Source organism: Triticum aestivum, chromosome 5A (assembly GCF_018294505.1).
Source record: "Triticum aestivum cultivar Chinese Spring chromosome 5A, IWGSC CS RefSeq v2.1, whole genome shotgun sequence".
Classification (NCBI taxonomy): domain Eukaryota; kingdom Viridiplantae; phylum Streptophyta; class Magnoliopsida; order Poales; family Poaceae; genus Triticum; species Triticum aestivum.
The window spans coordinates 147,724,058-147,732,623 of NC_057806.1; the positions used below are offsets into that span (position 1 = coordinate 147,724,058).

The 8,566-nt window shown below is 40.1% G+C and overlaps 1 long non-coding RNA gene across 1 annotated transcript; it reads right to left on the minus strand.

Annotated features, from left to right (window-relative positions):
• Nucleotides 1–6,442: 6,442 nt before the first annotated feature.
• LOC123106727 (uncharacterized) lies at nucleotides 6,443–8,093 on the minus strand. The gene is made up of 4 exons (XR_006451449.1): nucleotides 8,062–8,093; nucleotides 7,911–7,952; nucleotides 7,284–7,392; nucleotides 6,443–6,538 (listed from the first exon to the last, which is right to left on the minus strand). It is a non-coding gene; the product is annotated as an uncharacterized lncRNA (long non-coding RNA).
• Nucleotides 8,094–8,566: the final 473 nt, after the last annotated feature.

Here is an 8,566-nt window from a genome sequence, read left to right on the forward strand (position 1 = left end):
ATAGTGAACATAAAAGGGGGGACCCTAAGCATGATCAATTATACCCTGTTATGACTATGCCATGGCAGATTTGAAGCTGCAAACCGCACAAAGGCTACTTAGCAACCAATGTTTGCTTTGAACTAACAACTAAGATTCTAAGAGCTGAAAAGAAAGTATAGTAACCAAGTGATGATCTATTTTCTGGTTGAGATAAAAAAAGTTGAGAATATATGAAGAAGTACCACCTCTCTTGCGGCATCGTGTAGGCATTGGTGGTGAGATTGCTGTCGGCGACGTGGAAGCAGATATGCAGTGGTAGACGGAGGCAACGGGGGTTAAGTTTCGTTGCGGTGGACGAGAAGGTCGTCGGAGCGGCCCCGACAAGGTGGAAGACGACACAGATGAAGGGAGAGGACGCGATGCAAGGCTCCCGGTCTGGCATCGTGGATGAGAAACGTCAATCTCTTGTAGAGGATGGCGTGGTCTAGGTAGGAGAGCCCGAACCTAGGTAAAAACCAATGCCCCTATTACCATTGTGTCAAGGATACTAGCTCGGGACCCCCTACCTGAGATCTGTCGGAATCGACTCCATTGCCTATCCTATAGCAATTGCCATTGTGGAAGTTGAAGACACTAGTTGGGCCTGGTTCTTGGAGACACTGAAAAATGATCTAGGGATTGACAACACATATCCATGTACAATTATGCCAGTCAAGAAAAAAGTAAAATACCAAACCAAACTTGGGTACAAACATTTCTTGCACTTATTCTTCCTTAACATAATCGATAAGAAATATTGTTTTGTTTGTAGGGGCTCATAAATGCAGTCAATGATCAGTTCCTAGATTCATAGCATAGGTTTTATGTGACACACATGTGGCAAAATTTATAGCAAACTTCAATGGTGATGTGCTGACGAACTGGATGTGGAAGATTTCTAGAAGCACGACTCTAACTAAGTATGAAGAATACATGGAAGAAATGAATATAATCAGCGCAGAAGCATATGAGTGGTTAGTAAAACATAGCCCTAGAACTTGGGATAAGGCTTTTCAGAGTGACTTACCAAAGTGGGACATTCTCTAGAATAACCTTTGTGGTAAAAAAACCTTTGTTAGGTGTTTAATAAGTAAGCATTCAATCCTTGCTATCAATATGACATCACAGTTGTTAATCCTTACATACAGATGATTTATAATCCTTATATACATATGATTCCCTAGGAGGGAAATACCTTTCCCTAACCGTCATCGAAGAGCGATGTTAGGACTCGTCAAGTACCCCTCATCTCAGGCATAGAAGGCTCAAGCATACCGACTGTTGACACCAGATTTTGGCATGGTCGAAAACATAATTAAGAATGTCTTAAATGGAAAAATGCTCAAAATGAGAAAGTTCCATATCATCAAAAAGATAAACTTTGATATTTGGGCCATAGCAATCCGGTCTCATCTCTAAGGCCGAAGTTCTTTTCGAAGTACTGAGATTTTCTATCCAGAACACTTTTTGGCTGATTACGCCCCCAAGATGGCCACGTATGAGAAAACTTTCTACATGAATTGTCTTCGTCTCGTCGAAACGGCCGATTTTTATATAAAAATTGTTCCAATCCAAGTTTGTATGCAGATGTTATAGCCAAAATCATGCACTGCAGCAGTGTGTGGCCGGGTCATCCGGGTCGGGTCCGGATCATCCGGGAAATTGAAGCACCAAGACCACAAAAGTTTTGTGGTGAAGCCGGATGATCTGGGTCCAGTCCCGGATGATCCGGATGGAGGCCGGACAATCTGGGTAGAAGTCCGGAGGTCCGGACAACTTTTTCTGCTACAGATTTTATAAAACGGCCAGAAACACCATCAAGATGGCCTCGGATCGAAAAGTGTTCTACATGAAAGTTGTGTGTCTCGTCAAGATGGTTGACTTCAATATAAAAATCGTGCAAATCCAAGGTCGTATGTGGTTTCTAGATCCAAAACAGTGAGGTGCTATCACAAAATTGGGCTAGGCCGGATCATCCGGGCCGGAGGTCGTGAATAGTCCGTGTTTTGTTAGGTTTTGATGATTTGGATGGCTAGGAAAGTCCTTTTCTTGTACGGGAAATCCATCCACCTCTTACATACACAAGAGGTGACGGCCGATTGAACAACAACACACAATCGCAAAGCCCATCTACTTTTTACCCTAGTTTTACATCCCTTCCTTGTTCTTTCTCTCTCTTTCTTCGTTCGTTCTTCATATTGAAGGGCAGCAATCCTCGAGGCTCTAGGGGCGGGCGAACCAACCTAGGGTAGCCCATAGCCGGCGTACGTCCAGACGGGTTCCCTCCCGGGCGCGTGGAGTTTCGGGTGCTCAAAAGTGCTCGCCGGATTGCTTGCGTACCGCGCTTCCGGACGGATCTCCTTCGGCGTGAGCTGTGGTGCGTCACCCTTGGCGTTGGAAGTACACGGTGACGTGTTCGTGTGCGAACACACTTTTTGACGACTCCGCTGGGGAAGAAGTTTTGAACGGTCTCCGGCTCGTTCTTGCTACGAAGAGATCGTCATCTAGGGTTTGCAATCTACAAAGGTAACATGAATACCCAATTCACATATGTAGATGCAAATGATGCATATGTTGTTGCTAGATCGTTTAATGAGCATAATGTACCGGCTAGCCCTAGCTTTATCAATCATGCATCTAATTATGTGCAAGAGCTGATGCAACAAAATCTCCATGCTTCTACCTCATATTATTTTAGCAACATGGAACATATGTATACAAACTCCCATGCATCGGCAGCCCCACAAATCCATATGCCGATGAACAACATGCTGAGTTTTGTTAATCAAGTTGAAACACTTCACATAGGAACTTCTGATAGTATGCAACAAAGTGTTTCACCTTTTTATTCATCGGCAATGAGCTTGCAATATGTTAATCAAAACATGCTTGTGGATACGGGAATTGGCCATGCTACTACTAGTTATCCGGCCAATTACCCTCAGTCATCATATGCTACACCTCATGCTACTAATTTTTTGGCACCATATGCAACTATGGGTATTCATAATTTGGCTTCGCACCTTCACGCTAATAGCCGAATAAGTGAAAATTCTATAGGATCACATGTGTCTTCACCTAGTATCGTAGCATTCAATGTTTTCCCTGCAAAATTGCAGAATTTTGGTGACATCTCATTACCAAAAGAGTCTCAAAGTGTCGGGGGGCAGTTCTATCCAGATTAGGTCATTAAGAAGAATCTTACGTCTTTTTGGGACGAATGCAATGTTGTTCTACATGAATTAATAAAAGAGGGAAAGCCTGTTAATTCTGCTGCAATTCAAGCTAGATTATGTCAAAAAGAGAAAGCATTGGGTGTGGATAGAATTATCAAAAAAGGTGGTGATTCGGATAACAAAGTTAATTCGGGTATTGAAAATACCGAATCAAATATTACGTATGCCAAATTTATTCTAGAAAAACAGGATGACAAGGTGTTGGGAAGCTATTCGAAAGATGAACAACATATCGTTCAAGTAACGCAACCATCATGCTCTCCCTACGTGTTTGAAAAGGTATGTCTAGCAAGTGATTTACTTATCTTCCGATTTGGTCGCAACTTTATTGTTGATGCTTCTATAAGAGAAATTCTCATAAGTAATTTTGAAATACCAATGAAGAAGGGAAATTTACTTGTTAGCAATAAAACTATTATAGAACACATCGGTCAATCTATTGTGCCATTTATAAAGACCGATAGTGACCTATTACTACAGCCAAAGTTTTCCTCATTGCTTTATCAAAATTTCATATCTAATTGGGTAGCTTTTCTTGTTTCATACTTGGCTTGCACTTGGTCTCAACTGAGACATGTATATTCTAACTATTTTTGTTTCAGAAATTTAAAGCCAATATCAAATTCTTTTGAGAAATCCGATGCTAATATAATATCTTATCCAAATACATCGGAGATAGGGTGCAAAACACAATGCATAGCCGAATGGGGAGATTCTAAATCTGAACCATTCGTTTGCTTACCTCCAAAGCCGTTCGCACACCAAGATCGGCTAGAAAACAAAACATATACCTTCGATTCAAACATGTGTGATCAAATCTTTGATTTGTTGTTGAAAAATAATTACATTAGAATTCTTGATCACCATGTCAAGCCATCTATCCATGGACGAATTTATTGTAAGTTGCATGATTTGTTCAAGCATAGTATTGAGGATTGCAACATGTTTCATCAAATAGTTAAATCGGCCATTGATAAAGGACGATTGAAATTTGTTGAGACACCAAGAGATGACGAGTCTATTCTAATTGGTCCCGATGGTAAAAGGTTTTTGCATTGGCTGATTCAAGCTGATCCATTTAAAGAGAAGGTAAAAACTGCAGGTGATGGGATCAAGTTTTCAAGTAAAGAAGTTGTTGAAGAGCATAATGAACATAATCTTTAGGGAGAGAATTCCATCGAAGCTACAATGGAGATGCCAAGGATTGGGGGGAAACAAGAAAATCCAAAGATCGGTGCAAGCTCAACCAAAGAAAACAAAGGCCGATGTAAGCACAAAGGTAAAAAGCCAAAAGTCACTTTCGCGCAACTATTGGAAAAATATCAGAAGATAAGTGAGAAGAACAGTGCTTATCGGCCAACTAATGCAAAAGAATCAAGATCACCCCCTAGACGCAAATCCAAGGATCGATATTGGCAAGAAGAGAATTTGAATGCAACTTGTTCATATCCTTATTTTGGGCCACCAATGCCAATGTCATGGATGCCTCCCTATGCTCACGTAAATCCATATCCATCATGGGACAAGTATGATACAAGGGCACATTCTCCGTATTATTATAAACCATCTCGCCAATATTATGCAACTCCAAGAAGACCAACGTTCAATGAGTAGTCATATGTTCAAGACCGTTTCAATAAAAAAGAGTCGGTCCGGAGCACAAGGAAGAATAAGGAGGGTTGAGCAAGTCTACCGCGTAAAAAGGGATGGTCGTAAGAGTGCCACATCAGATATGATCTCAAATGAAAAAGAGCCAATTAAAGTGCTGACATTGGCTACAAAAGGCAATGAGGCAAGTCAATCAAGTGCCAAATCTGAAGGGAAGAAGTTGAGAGTGCACAAGGTAAAACAAGATTTGCCATTACTTCAAACAAAATCGCAGCCGGGGTGCCCACTCTGCTTGTCGTATTGGCAAATGAAGAAGTTGCAAAAGCTTAGTGCACAAGAACTTGAAAAGAGAAACATGTCATGGGTTCCCAAAGAAAGTATTCAAAAAAAGAATTATGTGCAAGCTTCCTTTACAAGGAGTGCAACAAAGGTGAAGAAGAAAAATAGTGAAAACTATGAAGGACCAAGCGGAAGGTTTCAACATCTTCGGTCCACACATTATCAATTTTCTTCAACAATGTCGTTGATGCCTATGCCATGGAATTTTTCATCAGGTATGATTGGTTACCCTCAATGGGCTTATTTTAATCCATGGATGCAATATAATTTCTTACATCATGAAAGAGTATTACCAAATCATCATATGTTTGATTAGCTTCACTTTTGTTGCTAATCTAAATGGCTGATATATACTTATCGTCCTAAGCACGTACAAATGGCCGATGAAGTGTTGACATCATCCTTAGAAAGAGCATTGTGCAAGTTATTTTTCGGCATGGAAGCTTTACCGAAAAACAGGGGGGCATGTGTTGACACCAGATTTTGGCATGGTCGAAAACATAATTAAGAATGCCTCAAATGGAAAAATGCTCAAAATGAGAAAGTTTCGTACCGTCAAAAAGATAACTTTGATATTTGGGCCATACACTACAAGAAATATGTCAACTTGTGACCTTGACTATTGGTCACTGAAAGGTCATTGTTTTTCATTTGCGACCTTTTTGTGACCAAAAACAGAAAGTCAAAAGCTGGCAGTTGTAAACTGAAATTAACGACCTTCTTTGTGAGAAGGTCGTAGACGTTTATGACCAAAATATGCCTATTGTTTTGTTTTGGTCACTAGCAACCTCCCCAGGCCACGTAGGCATCCAGCGTGTCAAGCTGACGTGGATAAGATTCAGCCCGGTCCAATTCGATGTTCTACATGGGCTGAGCCCATTAATTCGGCCTTTTTAATATATTTTTCTGTTAATTTTCGCTTGCTACATGGGCCTAGCCCAACAATTCGGCCTTTTTTCTGGGTGCGTCCTTTTAGAGTGTATGATCTTTTATTTTTCACCATTTTATTTTGGTGCTGGCCCCACTAGTCAGGTTGGTCCCGAATATCATAATCAAAATTTCAAATGCGCTCAAATTATTTTTATAAGTGGGTCACATGAGTCATGTTTCCATTGCACACATTTTCAAATCACATACATAATTACCATTTCATATGAAACAAAAATTGTAATTCTAAAACATACAACATTTCAATCAAAAACAGAGAGAAGATATATGAAATTCTGAAGTTCACAATGCCCATATAACCCAACTATTATTACATAACTTGCTATACAAAAATGTCTTGGTGCGTCTTTGAACATCTTCTTTCGTCTTGAATTTAGGCAAAATATCTGCCAACAAAAAAATAGAACAATGAGGATATAGTGTGAATAACAACAGCAGCAAGTGACGGGGTGCTATTTAGTAAGATTAAGTCCGGAAAGAAACATGCATGGAAATTAAGAAGAGCTAGAGCAAGTCTGCATGTGGTTGCCGTATATGGAGTCATAATATACTCATGGATTAATAATCTATAGTAGGGAGTGTTTTTTCAGCATGTTAGTTGCTTAGTTATTCATGAACTCATAAGTGTTTATCACCAACTCTCCTCATACTAAATTTACATTGAACAAGAAAGGAATCAGTACCATATGACCAACTCTGCTAAAGTTACCATGCCCTCCACATGTTTATGTAATAAATTTACATTGAACAAGAAATGAATCAGTATCGTATCTCTTAATTCATTGTTGCACATCTAGCAAGAATAGATCAATACACATACCTAATAAGCAAACATCACAACTTGGCATGACATCTGACCCTAATCTACTGGATCAAAAAATTAAGACCGCAAGACCATTGTCTCACACCCAGAAGCGAGCATTTCCCCGCAACAAACAGAAGCATAGCTACAACGAAACTGGGACGCCTCGATTCTGGGCACGCAAAATTTCAGACTTATCAGCAGCATCACATGACATCAAATTGGCATGACTTCCCAGGAACCCGAGCAGAGCCGGGCATCGCCAATTGGAGGTAGGAAATGTTGGGAATCATAAACCAGAAAAGGGGGACACAGGAGGATCCGCGAACCTGCTTGTAGTTGAAATTGTTTGAGCGCCTGGAGCCCTCCTTATCTAAGAATCTTATACTAGCATTTTGCAGGTTGGGTACAAAGGTTGTGCTTCAATACCTTCAAAATCTGTTTGGGAAGAAGAAAAAATTAGTAACATTTCAATTCCTCTGTTTTAAATACTCCTACAGGCATCATAAGAGAAGTACTCAGCTGTAGCTAATGCAACATGATGGGAGCCCAAAATAAAACAAAGATAATTGCTGAAAAAATTACTCCAGTTTATACTCCTCTTTTAGCATTACAGATTATACCTAATGCAACATCATGGGAGCTGATGTACAGGAGTATTTGCAAATCATACAAATGATACAACATCATGGAGTAGGATAACATGTTTTACCATCGTAGATTCATACCAATATTTGCACAGCAAGTTTATCGTCTAACCAAACACCCTCTTACAAGTAGAAATGTATTCGCTTATATACAGTGTATTTGTAGAATTACTATATGGTACTCTAGCTGTCTTAAGTCTTGACCATAATGGTAATTAATTTGGACATGCGAATCACAATACACATAGAGAGATATTAATTCCTCTATGGCACACAGGGACGCAGCGATGCAAATCACTCCTACCATACCATGTGGCCAAGGAAGCTGTTCTGCTCCTCCAGGATGTGCACCTGCATGCATCACACTCCAACAGAGCCATATGCATGATCAATCACAAGTTCACAACTGCTTGTCTGCATCTTAAATCATTCTATTTCCGTTACGATTACAGCTACTTACCCTGTGGTGTGATTCATCTAGCTGCTCCTTCATCAGTTTATCCTACACATAAGTGATTTCTACTACACAACCTTCTTCTTGTAGACGTTGTTGGGCCTCCAAGTGCAGAGGTTTGTAGGACAGTAGCAAATTTCCCTCAAGTGGATGACCTAAGGTTTATCAATCCGTAGGAGGCATAGGATGAAGATGGTCTCTCTCAAGCAACCCTGCAACCAAATAACAAAGAGTCTCTTGTGTCCCCAACACACCCAATACAATGGTAAATTGTATAGGTGCACTAGTTCGGCGAAGAGATGGTGAAACAAGTGGTATATGGATAGTAGATAAAGGTATTTGTAATCTGAAATAATAAAAATAGAAAGGTAACTAATGATAAAAGTGAGCACAAACGATATTGCAATGCTAGGAAACAAGGCCTAGGGTTCATACTTTCGCTAGTGTAAGTTCTCTCAACAATACTAACATAATTGGATCACATAACTATCCCTCAACATGCAACAAAGAG